Source organism: Pelobates fuscus, chromosome 7 (assembly GCF_036172605.1).
Source record: "Pelobates fuscus isolate aPelFus1 chromosome 7, aPelFus1.pri, whole genome shotgun sequence".
NCBI classification, from domain to species: domain Eukaryota; kingdom Metazoa; phylum Chordata; class Amphibia; order Anura; family Pelobatidae; genus Pelobates; species Pelobates fuscus.
Window position 1 is genome coordinate 154,448,079 of NC_086323.1, and position 12,647 is coordinate 154,460,725.

At 41.4% G+C, this 12,647-nt stretch overlaps 1 protein-coding gene across 5 annotated transcripts in view; it reads right to left on the reverse strand.

Annotated features, from left to right (window-relative positions):
- ATXN7 (ataxin 7) overlaps window positions 1–12,647 on the reverse strand; it is a 136,870-nt gene that overhangs the window by 47,651 nt on the left and 76,572 nt on the right. The window lies entirely within an intron of this gene.

Sequence of the window (12,647 nt, forward strand, 5' to 3'; positions counted from 1 at the left end):
TAGCTTCACTGTGTATAACCCTGGACCAATTCAGAGTGTGTTGCGTGTCGCGGGTGTATCCTGCATGTATGGGTCTCCGTGTCTGCAGTGAAGGCCAGCGTAGGTGCGAGAGAGGTGAGCGTCATGCCCCCTGTCCGTGCGTTCTCTAACCGGTCCCAGCTAGGATGCATGTTTTCCACAAGAGCACGAGGTTGTCGTGTCCGTGAGCTCGTTTGTGTGAAAAATGTGTAGGCGAAATCACAGGTAACGTAGTAGAAAAGAGAAAAGAGTTAGAAGAATAAGAGGAATGTGAAGAATATGAAAAGGGAGAGGAGTCAGAAGGTTTAGAAGGAATAGAAGGTTTAGAGGATTTGCCCCCTAGCCCATCAAGAGGCAGGGTAGGATAGAGTGAGGTAAGCAGTCCTGGTCATGATCCGCGGGGTTCGTCACCCCCCCCCCCCATTCGCTCTCCCGCTCGCTCATGCGTGTCCTATCTGTCACGGGAAACGAACGTGAACCACGGCTGCCACAGTTCTACATGTCTGTCCTCCCTGCCAGTTAATGCGGCTTGAATCGCCTCCGCACCCTGAATGTCCTCAACCCTACGAATCCATTCCTGAATTCCGGGCGCCTCCGTTTTCTTCCAATATAGCGGAATCAGGGCTTTGGCTGCATTGAGTAGATGACGTAGGATAGATTTTTTATACATGGTCCTCGACAGCTTTGAAATGTGTAGAAGGGCCAAAGCCGCAGACCATTCCGTCGCGTCTCCCAGGATTTCGACTATGTTTTCCCTAATCATTTCCCAATACGGGACTATAAGGCGACATTCCCACCATATGTGGGTTAACGTGCCCCTCTCCTCAAGGCATCTCCAGCATGTAGAGGGCGTCGTAGGGAAGATTCTGTGGAGCAGCGCTGGGGTCCTATACCAAGATGTAATTAATTTGTAATTTGTTTCCTGGTAATGGGTGCTTATGGAGCTTTTATGTTGCCAGAACATGGCACCCTCCCATTGTTGGTCCGTGAAGGTGGTGTCCAGAAGTGTCTCCCACTGTCTGCGGAAGGTGTTGTTCTCCGACAGATGTCCCACCAGCAGGTGTTGGTAGAGGGTGGATACCGGTTTACCCAGCGAGGAGCCTCTGTCGCATCTTGTTTCGAACCACGTGAGTGAGGTCCCTGTGCAACTGTTCCTTATTGCGCATAGTATCGTAGAAGTGTTGCACTTGCATGTATCGCAGCATGGTAAGCGTTTGGGCAATTATGCCTCCTGACTCCCATCTGCAACTAACTTTGGTGCCTCCCGTCCATATGGCAGATTTTAAACGAGCCTCTTGTCCGTCCCTGGTTAGTGCCACCCATTGTTTACGATGCGTGGTAGCATGCCACTCCAGAATGCACTGAAGGGGTCTGCATCATTTTTGTTATACACAATGAAAAAAATACCAGACCAATCAGTTTTAATGTAACTATGCTATTTAAGCGCATATAGTACATGCTAAAAACAGCGATATGAAAGCACAATCCACTTAAACACTAGTCCTCAAACCAGCCCTGTGGCAATTAATAAAGGGACATCCTTTTATCAGTACCGCTTCTAACAGAGGAACACAAAATGCTGCTACAAGGAAGATCGCCTAAGCGAGATAAAACAGAATGATATTCCTGTTACCACAAGCACTCTGCATGCATAATTAAAGTGTTTGAGCACATGTTTAACAGAGTTCACTGTTAGCCAGTCCTACAAAACACGTTTTCTTCTGCACGTTTAACATCAGTTGGTAGGACTTTGAATGCATCACAAAGACACAAAACATAAAAGATAGCAGATTTAATCTAATATAGACCATGTCTAATACTTAGTAAGCCAAGCCAGCCAGCCAAACTGGCATTTACAGCTTCTTTATTTACCTTATTTTATTTTTAAACAGATTAGAATCTTTCTATATTTGCTTTGGTTCTAAAGTGAGATTATATTAATGGCACCAACACTGATGTAAGTAAAAAGCATCTAAAAAGCTATTTGGGCATTTTTTTTTTTTTACATATTTGCATACTGCCCACAGTTTTGAGAAAATACTCTAACATCACCAAAGGCTTGTACTAGTGAAAAGACTGCTATGATACATGCAAACTAATTTAGGTCACTATGAGCACATTTTATACACTTTTTTCTTTGTGCTTGATTTTGCATAAATTGGGTCCATATCCCCACATTTGCACAAGTTGACTCATAAGCTGGAGTCATAAGTGGATTGAGCCTGGCAAACTTGTAAAACAAGAAAACCATGCTTCATGACATGATTGGAGCTCTAATTGGCTTCAGATAAAAATGCAAATATATATGAGCGTTAAAATTCAAAAACATTTAGCAGGTTAGAGATAAAGACATGCATTATTCCACCAATGGGAATATTCACCCATATTATTGTCACCGCAGCATACCATTTACATAGCACAGTCCATAAGAACTTGGACAGTAACATAAGCTTACTTTCTGCACTACGGTACTTTGGTTCTGAATTGACTAAGAGAGTAAAGTGTGGCCTTTTGGCTTCAGTCTGAGTGTATTTGCATTCATAAACTATAAAGAATTGTAAAAATATTTCACACTTAAAGGAACAGTATAGGGTCAGGATCACAAACATGTAATCCTGACCCTATAATGTTAAAAACACCATCTAGCTCTGGCTCTGGCTCCCCTTATCCTCCTAAATATAGTAAAATGAGGACACTTCAGTGTCTCCATGCAGAAGGTGGATACACTTAACGTCAGTGCTGCACACTGTGCAGCACTGCCCCAGGAAGCACCTCTAGTAGCCATCTGATAGGAGTGGCCACTGGAGGTATCCTCAGGCTGTAATCTAAACACTGCCCTTTTTTCTGAAAAGAAAAGTGTTTGCTGCAAAAAAGCCTGAAGGGACTGTACACTAAGCTGTAGTTGTTCTGGTGACTATAGTGTCCCTTTAACCTGTTTACTTCAGGAGCCAACAGATAATGGACTATAGGCTGTCCAAATGTTTCTTGACCACATTTGTGTCATGATATTGTTAGTATACGGACAAGAGGCAACTTTAGGAATGGAGTTACTGTTACCATTAAGGAACAATGACCGTAAAACAGAATATCCTAAGGCTGATATATCAGAATAAAATCAATAAGCAACATAAGGAACATAAGGATTTGAAAAAAAATCAACTGTGCAGTACAATGCTGAAATACAAAAGCTCAACGTCAAATTGCCGACAGGCCGTGGAAGATCAATTTAGTGGGTGATAAAAGAAGACTTTCTGTTCAGAAGAAGAAGAAAAAAAAATCCAAAAAACACAGTCATCTGTAAAACAGAACCTACAAGTGCAGACCTACAAGTATCAAAGAGTATGATAAAGATGCAAACCATTGGTAAACCTCAAAACCAAAAATACTTTAAAGAAAGAATAGAATTTCACATGATCCAACGTATACCACCTCTTTAGCAAAACATGCTGATAATAGCCGAAAGGCTTGGATTTGTATGACTGTCTTTCGCACTACATCATCATTTACTGTCAGTAGCTGTATAACGCAAGTGTATAAAAGCAACTAAATGCTTCAAAAGAAAAAAAATATTGTCAAACTTATTGATTCACTTAAAGTAGAGTTCAACAAAAATGCATGTGTCTATAAGAAAGCATTTTTCTTTGCAGAAAAGTTTTATTCCGAACACTGAAGTGTTACTCTGCCCCTTCCCTCTCGGCACTGACAGGGTTAAAAAAAAAAAAAAAAAAAAAAAAAAGGAACTTAATGCGCAGTTGCTCATGCACTGGGCTTTCCCCATAGGAATGAATTGAATCAATGGGGATTTTGAGGACGCTGGCTGTTCTCATGCAAAGCGTGAGGACGTCAAGCGTCGTTTAACCCCTTAAGGACCAAACTTCTGGAATAAAAGGGAATCATGACATGTCCCACACGTCATGTGTCCTTAAGGGGTTAAAGGACTCAGAGTCTGCTAGAATCCAGGGAGTGGCTTTAGTAGTTGTCTTGTAAACAGCCACTAGAGGCAGTCATAGCACTGCAATGTAAACACGTTTCTCTGAAACTGCAATGTTTTACATTGATGTGCTAAGGGGGACAGGGACACTGCACCCAAACCACTTCAATGAGATGGAGTGGTCTGGGTGCCTATAGTGTCCCTTTAACATATCGCTAAAGCAACCAAAGGCTTATCAGGACCACCCAGTGCGATTTTATAAACAGGCAAAATTAAGCACCTGTTCTGACCACAGATGAACGAGAGCGTTATATTGCATGCAGAGAGGTAATGTCCACAAACAAACTTATTTGAAGACGTGTCGTCATGTATGCTATATGGTCTCTATACTGAAGAAGGCAGTATAGAAATGTATCATGACACCCATTTTGATTTTTTGAATAAAGCATTTGTCACCACTTCAAAATGATGTCAAACGACTTGACTAACACAGGTGGTGATGCAAAATAACAGATTACATGCAGAAATGTAAAACTCAAAGATTTAAAATGGCTGGTGACCTTTGACTCTCCAATACTGTTGGTATTTGATGCTATTAAGTATTCATATATTTAACAAGCTGTAATATTGTTCTATAGTGAAATAAATGCAAATGCAGGCAACTGAAGGACTATTAGCTTGTGGTAACTCTTGTTTTTTTATATATATATATATATATATATATATATATATATATATATATATATATATATATATATATATATATATATATATATATATATTAATAAGCACTGAACTTCCATGGTAAAAAAAAATAGCTCTGAACACGTATCAACAAGACAGCAAAAAATGACTGCAGAACCTTGCAACCAACTGACTTCTTTTAAACAAACATGAATCTAGATCAAGTAAACTAAGGATCGGTAGCACAAGTGGTTATGAAGAAGATTTATAGCTAAAATTTAATAGTGTGAAATTGGTCGCATAAAAAGGAAAGGCAGACCATGTGACTTAAAAACATCAGGAAATACTAGGTACACCGCTCTATAAGTCTCTTTTGTCCAGCAAAAATGTCAAGGATTTTTGACACGTGGTTTGCATTTTAAAGGAATTGCAAAAATGTCACAAAATCATAATAGTAATAAAAACAAATACTCCAGCAAATGTGTTCCTTGGCAACTTAACTATTGAATGCTGCAATAGAGGCACAGCAGAGCTTTACCAAGGCAGGCGGCCTGTATTTGATGATGTCTTTGGGTCACAGATTACTTTACTTGCAACTAATTATTTAACGAGAACATTTACAAATTATCTTAAATTCTCCATAAACCCTTGCTCTCTTTAGTTTAACCATGGGGCAATGTTCACATTATTATAAAGAGAATGATACATGTTATATGCTTAGACTGGACTGAACTCCAATATGCTGACATACTGAACCATTATGATGGCGTGCCCAGGCAACTGCACATACTAAATTAAAAAGAAAATTTAGAACAGTGTAAAAATGTGCTCTTGAGTCTTCTAAAATGTATGCATGCAACGTGCTCTAAGCCATTTAAGTCATGTAAAAAAAGAAGACTGCGTTCTTGTGTGTGCATGACACACCCCTTGTAGAGGTTCGGTACCTAAACTATGTAACCAAACGTTCTCTCAAACAACAAATAGAAACGATTATGTGGAAGTATACCTGCGTGTGATTGGGGCTGTTACCACTTCTAATAACATGATTTATACACTATGAATTAGTCACATGAACAAGCTCCCAGTTTGTACATCACTTAGCAAGTAATGTTATCACAACAACTACCTAGTACGAGCCCTGGTTTTATTAGAATACACACACACACACACACACACACACCAAAAAAAAACAACGCACACACCATAAAATTAGAATATGGCAAGTACTGGACATAAGGGCGTAATTTTTTTTTTATATTACATATAATCATATGCACATGTATCTGTTTTGACTCCTTGCTTAACGCTTTGCATATTTGCGCTTCAATTACATTAAAAAAATCTTTGATTGGATTACAAAGCAATACGTACAACATTATGTAGAATATTGTAATTCTTTAAAATAAAATCTTTATCCTTCCTGAATTTACTCTATTTAGCATGGCTGTATAAATAGTGTAAGAAATCAGCATCTGAATAACATTTGTACATATACAAGAAGCAGGAATATTTATAAAAATCAACAACCAAAAAGCAGTAATTAAGGAAACCCTTATTCTGCAAGGGGTTAAACACGTGCTGCAAGATCATAGGAATAAACCAGGAAGATCACAGATTTTCTCCGGCCTCCATTCCAGATTAGTGAATATTCTAGTAAACACGCACACTCCTTTGACCAATGATTCAAAACAAGCATTTGTCTTGAATCCATCAGTTCCTGCAGGCATCCGCATTTCACAGGAGTTAACGGCACACTCAACACCCATCTGGTTTTGAACTTTGGCCAAGCCACTCAAATGACATTTCAGAAAGGCTTATGTGGCCCGCTTGCATCAGTTAATCCCTCGTTTGCGAGATTATCCACTTTGATCAACTCTGCCCTGGACAGACGACTTTAACACTCCACTTCGGAAAGAGAGAGCAAAAAAAAAAAAAAAAAAAGAAGGAAGAAGGATATAAATAGCATAACAAACCGTGATCATAATGAAGGTGGGGGGGGGGGGGGGGAGGAGAGATAACTCTTTGAAAACAGATGTACGTTTCGTTTCTGCAGTTCCGTATTTAGAGCGATGCTGTACCCACCTTCTGCAAACTCCATGCAGAGATGGCTTGCAGCCAATTCCAACCTCTGAAAAACTGCTTGTGTTACGATAAAAAAAATGCTTTCGCCTTCCCTACAGCCTGCAAAAAAAAAAAAAAAAAACAACAAAAAAAAAAACCTTCCTACCAACTCCCATTCACATATTTTGATTGTGCTTCTTTACACCCTCCGCTCCTGACAAATAGGTCCTTCCCTGTCATGCTTGGGGGGTCTGCCCACAGATTGCACACCAGGCATCATGTTTTGATCTTATGTAACATTTGCCACTATTGTAAAATGAAATTCAGCCGCGCAGGTCCTGGCAGATACATTATATATTTAAAAATAAAAATAAAATAAAAAAAAAAAAGGAGGAGGAGGAGGAGGAAAGGGAGAAAAAAAGAAAACAGGGGGATGTGGCTTCATTTTGTATCCAGTGCGGTCACAACAGAAGCTGCCTTACTCTTTTAAAGCCAAAGTTCTTTTAACCCCTCAATTACCAATGTATTTATTTTTTTTTTTTTTTTTTATAAACAGACCAACTGTTCTAAGCCAGTTCATGAGCACTCTTCATTGATATCTCCAATCACAACGGCTACAAAAGAGCTGCCAAAACTAGGTTTTCTTCAGTTGCATTAAAAAAAAATATATATATATATATACAAATAATATTAACAGATACAATTGCACACGACTATGTCAATCTTTTGTGTGTAAAAACACCGGAAATTGATCCTTTAACTTTGCATTTTACTTTATGACAAACAACAACTGCATTTTATTTATTTATATTACATTTGACATACAAGAACAAATGTGATAAATCCCACTGTACAGCGGTAAACAATAAAATAATAATAATGTGAAGTAGAAGTTCATCTAAGCACACATAACATTTTTTTGTGGTCTTGTGTTACAGTGTACATTTTTTCAGAGTAATGTTAATATTAAACGTTTCCCTTCATTAAAATGTCCACTCGACATTATTCACAAATAATAAATAGAGTGTTTTAAGAAACTGAGAATCAAGTCATGTTAACCAGCCAAAGCATTGTAACAATTTATATCATCCTCTTGAGTATCAGGAATGACCCTTAAAAAAAAAAAAAAAAAAAAAAAAAGAAACCAAACAAATCAACACATGCCAACTTAGAGTCACTACATTGAATGGCTGGTCAGATAATTGTTCGTTATTTAGGCACAATAAATGGATGGATAAGGATTCAACAAATTTCCCTACAATCTAGGAGCAATGGTTAGAAGCAAAAAAAAAAATATGCAAACTAAACCAGAAAAGGAGGGGTGGGAGAAAGAATGAACACACAAACAAACTAAACACTCATAATAATATACTATAATAATACTAATCTTAGTATTTTAGTATAGATCATGCCTTTGAAGTATCACTGCTCAATTTAATTGCCATTTAGGACTTAAAGAGACACTATAGTCACCAGAACAACTACAGGTTAATACAGTGGTTGTAGTGTCTATACTATGTCCCTGCAGGCTATTTGCAGTAAACACAGTCTTTTCTGAGAAAAGACAGTGTTTACATTGCTCCCTAGGAACAGATGTGCTTTCTGGGGCGATATTCAGTGAAAGAGATGCAGTGATTCAATGAATCTTTCGTAGTATATGCCGAATGGCAAGGGCAGCGTTTAGCTAAACCCCGTCCGCCTTCTTAACAATCACAGCCAATCCAATGCTTTCCTAAAAGCACTGTGATTGGCTGAGATCATCACTTCTGGTGAGATCAGCCAAGGAGGCAGATCAGGGGCAGACCCAGCACCAGCAGATTGGAATACCAGTAAGATTTTACTAAATATAGAGCGGCTAGGGGGAGCTAGATAGTGTTTTTAACACTGTAGGGTCAGGAATACATGTTTGTGTTCTTCACCTTATAATATTCATTTAAATTCATTTTGTTTCAGTTTATGCAGTCTTAGCTACACTTCCCATAGCTGTGACTGACACAGCCTGCATAAAAAAAAAAAAAGTAAGTTACATTTTTCAACCAAGGGGGCGGGGCCGGACCGCCGAGCTGGACGGTCGCAAGCCTGAGCAGCTCCTGCAATTCACTGAAATTTACTCTCTAAAACCAGGTCTCACCGCCTAAAATCAGACCGCCAGAGCAGATACCCGGAGCTGAGAGACTGCTGGACCCGGGGAGAGGCTGGCTCACCGTGCTTCAGTCCCCCGGGGGGAGAAAAACATGTTGCCCCAACCAGGGCCTTCTCCTGCGGTGAGTGGGGCGGACTGCCGCTGCCCCACTATCCTGCGCCACGGAACCCAGCCACAGGTGCAGATCGGTGCAGATCCGGCTCCATTTCCCCCCCCTCTGGACCGGGGGGTGATCCCGGTCCTCACCCTGTGGCCCTGACCGCGATACGGCAACTGAGGCCAGGGAGCCCGCCCGCCACACCTAAAATGGCGGACGCCATGAGTGCAGACGGCAAAGGGAGGATCTGCTCCCATCTCCCGCTCACAGCCAACAAGGCGGCTCAAACCTCCCGGTCGTGCTGCACGGAGAGACGGCGAACCCAGCTCCAAACCTCGCAGCCACGTAAAACAAAGTTGAGCTACACAAGCGCAGGATAGGAGTCTCACAAGATGGCGACCGCACCAGGCTCAGCAACACGAGGCCTGTCACTGTCGCACTCTGCCTCAGCAGGCCCTACGACCGCTACACCGGACACCCTGGGGGCCCTGCTAGACGGCTTTTGGACAATGCTGCTCAACCGGCAAAGCAGGCAGCGGAGCCCGGCGAGACACACCGAGCTGGCAACGGGGAGCGGCCTGGGAAACCTCCTACAAGCCAACAAATACCCCGCACCAACCTGACAGCACTGCAGAGGAGAAAGCGGCGGAAACAAAACTACCGGCAGAGAAAACGAGCCGACGGTGGATGTTCTACCCACAGCTGCAGCGAGGTAACAAACACCAGCGCACTACCGTCAGCCCACAACCACAAGGAGAAACCCATGGGGCCACCCCCTGGCCTCCCCCCCTGCAGACCGGGCCTAGGCATCCACTCCCCAAGCGGGAGAGCCACGGACTGGCAGACCACCGCCATGCTGGACACTCCGGTAAACCCTATGGGCATAGGCTGAAAGGATATGGGCCGTGAGTTATGTGGAGCTGGGGACATACCTGTGCAGCTGACCACTTTACGGGACTTTGTAACGATCAGTGGACTGAAGCTCTGTCTCCCTCATATTACTGTTTAATTTTGCATGTTCCAACTTAGCAGATCCATGACTTCTCAAGGCACTCTCATTTTTAAGCAACATTAGTTTTATCTTGCTGCAACTTCTGTATATTAAAGGACCACTATAGTGCCAGGAAAACATACTCGTTTTCCTGGCACTATTGTGCCCTGAGGGTGCCCCCACCCTCAGGGACCCCCTCCCGCCGGGCTCTGGGGGGAGGAAGGGGTTAAACTTACCTCTTTCTCCAGCGCCGGGCGGGGAGCTTTCCTCCTCCTCTCCTTCTTCCTTGCGACGTCATCGGCTGAATGCGCATGCGCGGCAGGAGCCGCGCTCGCATTCAGCCGGTCGCATAGGAAAGCATTTACAATGCTTTCCTATGGACGCTTGCGTGCTCTCACTGTGATTTTCACAGTGAGAAGCACGCAAGCGCCTCTAGCGGCTGTCAATGAGACAGCCACTAGAGGTTTTGGAGGCTGGATTAACCCTCAGTATAAACATAGCAGTTTCTCTGAAACTGCTATGTTTATAAAAAAAAAAGGGTTAATCCTAGAGGGCCCCCAGACCACCTCATTAAGCTGAAGTGGTCTGGGTGCCTAGAGTGGTCCTTAATACTTGTGCATTTACCTACAGGTCTATGCCACACTTACTCACAAATAAGTGTTCATACCCTCATGTATATGCTGTCAATCTCAACTAGAATTCCTTTAGCGTGTCTTAAAGTGTCCAGCATCATGCTATATATATTACTCTAATCTACTTTAGTAAGCATCCGTGTGTGAAAAATCCATGACATACAAGCAAAGTTCTCATATGTAATGGCATTGTCCTGTGTACTTATAGAAAAATTGCAGCATACCCTGCCAAGCTAATCACATACATGAACAAGCCTGTTAGCTAATTGATTTGTTGTTTTCTATATTCAGACTATATCAAAGTTTAAAGGTGTACCAATCTTGATTCCTAACAAAAAAATGTGCACCAGTATTGCCTATATGCCACCACTGTTCAGCTTAATGTTAAAACCTGTCTTGCTTTTGCTGGTGTGGCAAAGTGAGAATGCATGTAACTCTCAAGCACGTAAAAAATAAAGAATAAAAAAAAAAAAAAAAAAAAATTTCAACCAAATGTTAACTTACGTTAGCCGTTTTTTTTCTCTTGCTCTCTAAATTGAGCTTTAATTACAAACAGGAGGCTCCTGCAGGGTCTAGCATGCTATCAACAGTGCAGGAGCTAAGACATTCTAAATTAAACAGAATTTGCAATAAAGGAAGTATAAACTTTAGATGTCTCTTTACGGGGAGTGTTTAGACACATGCAGGGAGTTGTGACTAGGGCTGCATAAACAGAGTGTTTTAACTCCTAAATGGCAGAGAATTAAGCAGTAAGACTGCAGGAGCATAATCTATACACCCAATATGCTTCATTAAGTTGAAGTTGTTTTTGTGACTATAGTGTCCCTTTAAAGGCACACTCCACTGCTCAATTGTATATAATTCAATGTTTAGTAGATATACCACAATGAATACATGCATGCATTCAGTGGGGGTATATCTGAAGAGAGTTGATAAAGCTGCAGTTCATGTGAACTGCAGCCTCTGCAAGTCCTCTCCCTTTCACCTGGAACAGCCTCTAAAGTTCTCCCTTTGGGCATGCCGACTTCTGCACACAGCACAGCACCTGAGGTAGAGTACACCTGCCACTTCTGTTAGTTTATCACTTGCCAATTATTTTCTTAAATCAGCAAGTAAACACTTTTAAACAAATATATTAAAGGGACTCATTGAAGTGGTCTGTGTGCACTGTTCTTGCACCCCTTAGTCATGCAATGTTTACATTGCAGTACTAAGACATCCACTAGTATCTACCAAACAGCCACTAGAGACACTTCCTGGAGTTTAACTCTGTGAAACGACGCTGGACATCCTCAAGCTCTGAATGAGGATTCCAAGCGTTGGACAAAACCCCATCTTTGTATTCCTAATGTTAAAGTGTTCCTTTAACCAAAATGAAGCAAGATAAAGTTTGAAATGTATGTAATAAACATTTATACACTTGCTATAAACGTGGTTAGATTGCAATTTTGGGTATGCCTCAACTAGGGGAGTTTCTTCAACCCCCTCACCCTCCTCTTAACCACCCATCTCAGTTTCAGACCAGTCCACTAATGACAGAAAGAAGGCATCATTGTGCAGCAGCAGGAGAGAGAGACCTGACGTGATCAGACTCCCTCTCTTCTCCGCTGTCAGGATGTTGCAAGGTGAAGAGATCTTCCAACTGCACGTGTAAATCTTGCAGGTATGCCCAATGAGCTTTTCACGCATTCCTAGGGATACAACACTGATTGTTTAGAATGGAGCGTGGAAAGCATAAGAAAGAAAAAGCAGGTAAATACGAACAAATTATATTTACATGCCTTTTCCTAAAGCTTTAAAATTAGATGGTTGTCTTTTGCCTTTAAATTTTTATTCACTTTAGTAAATAATCCTGTATGATTTAAAACCAGGCCAGATGCAACTGTTCATAGCAGCCACCGTGCATTATTTTTTATAGCTTGTAAACATTGAGTGATCAAAATGAGTATCCTCAGATGTTGCAGAACTACAACGCCATTATGCTTTCACAGCGTAAGCGTGAACCAACACTTTTCTGGCATTCACACTATTGAGTAAAATATTAAAAATCACATATAACGGGGGCGGGGCCAAGCAGCCGAGCTGAATGG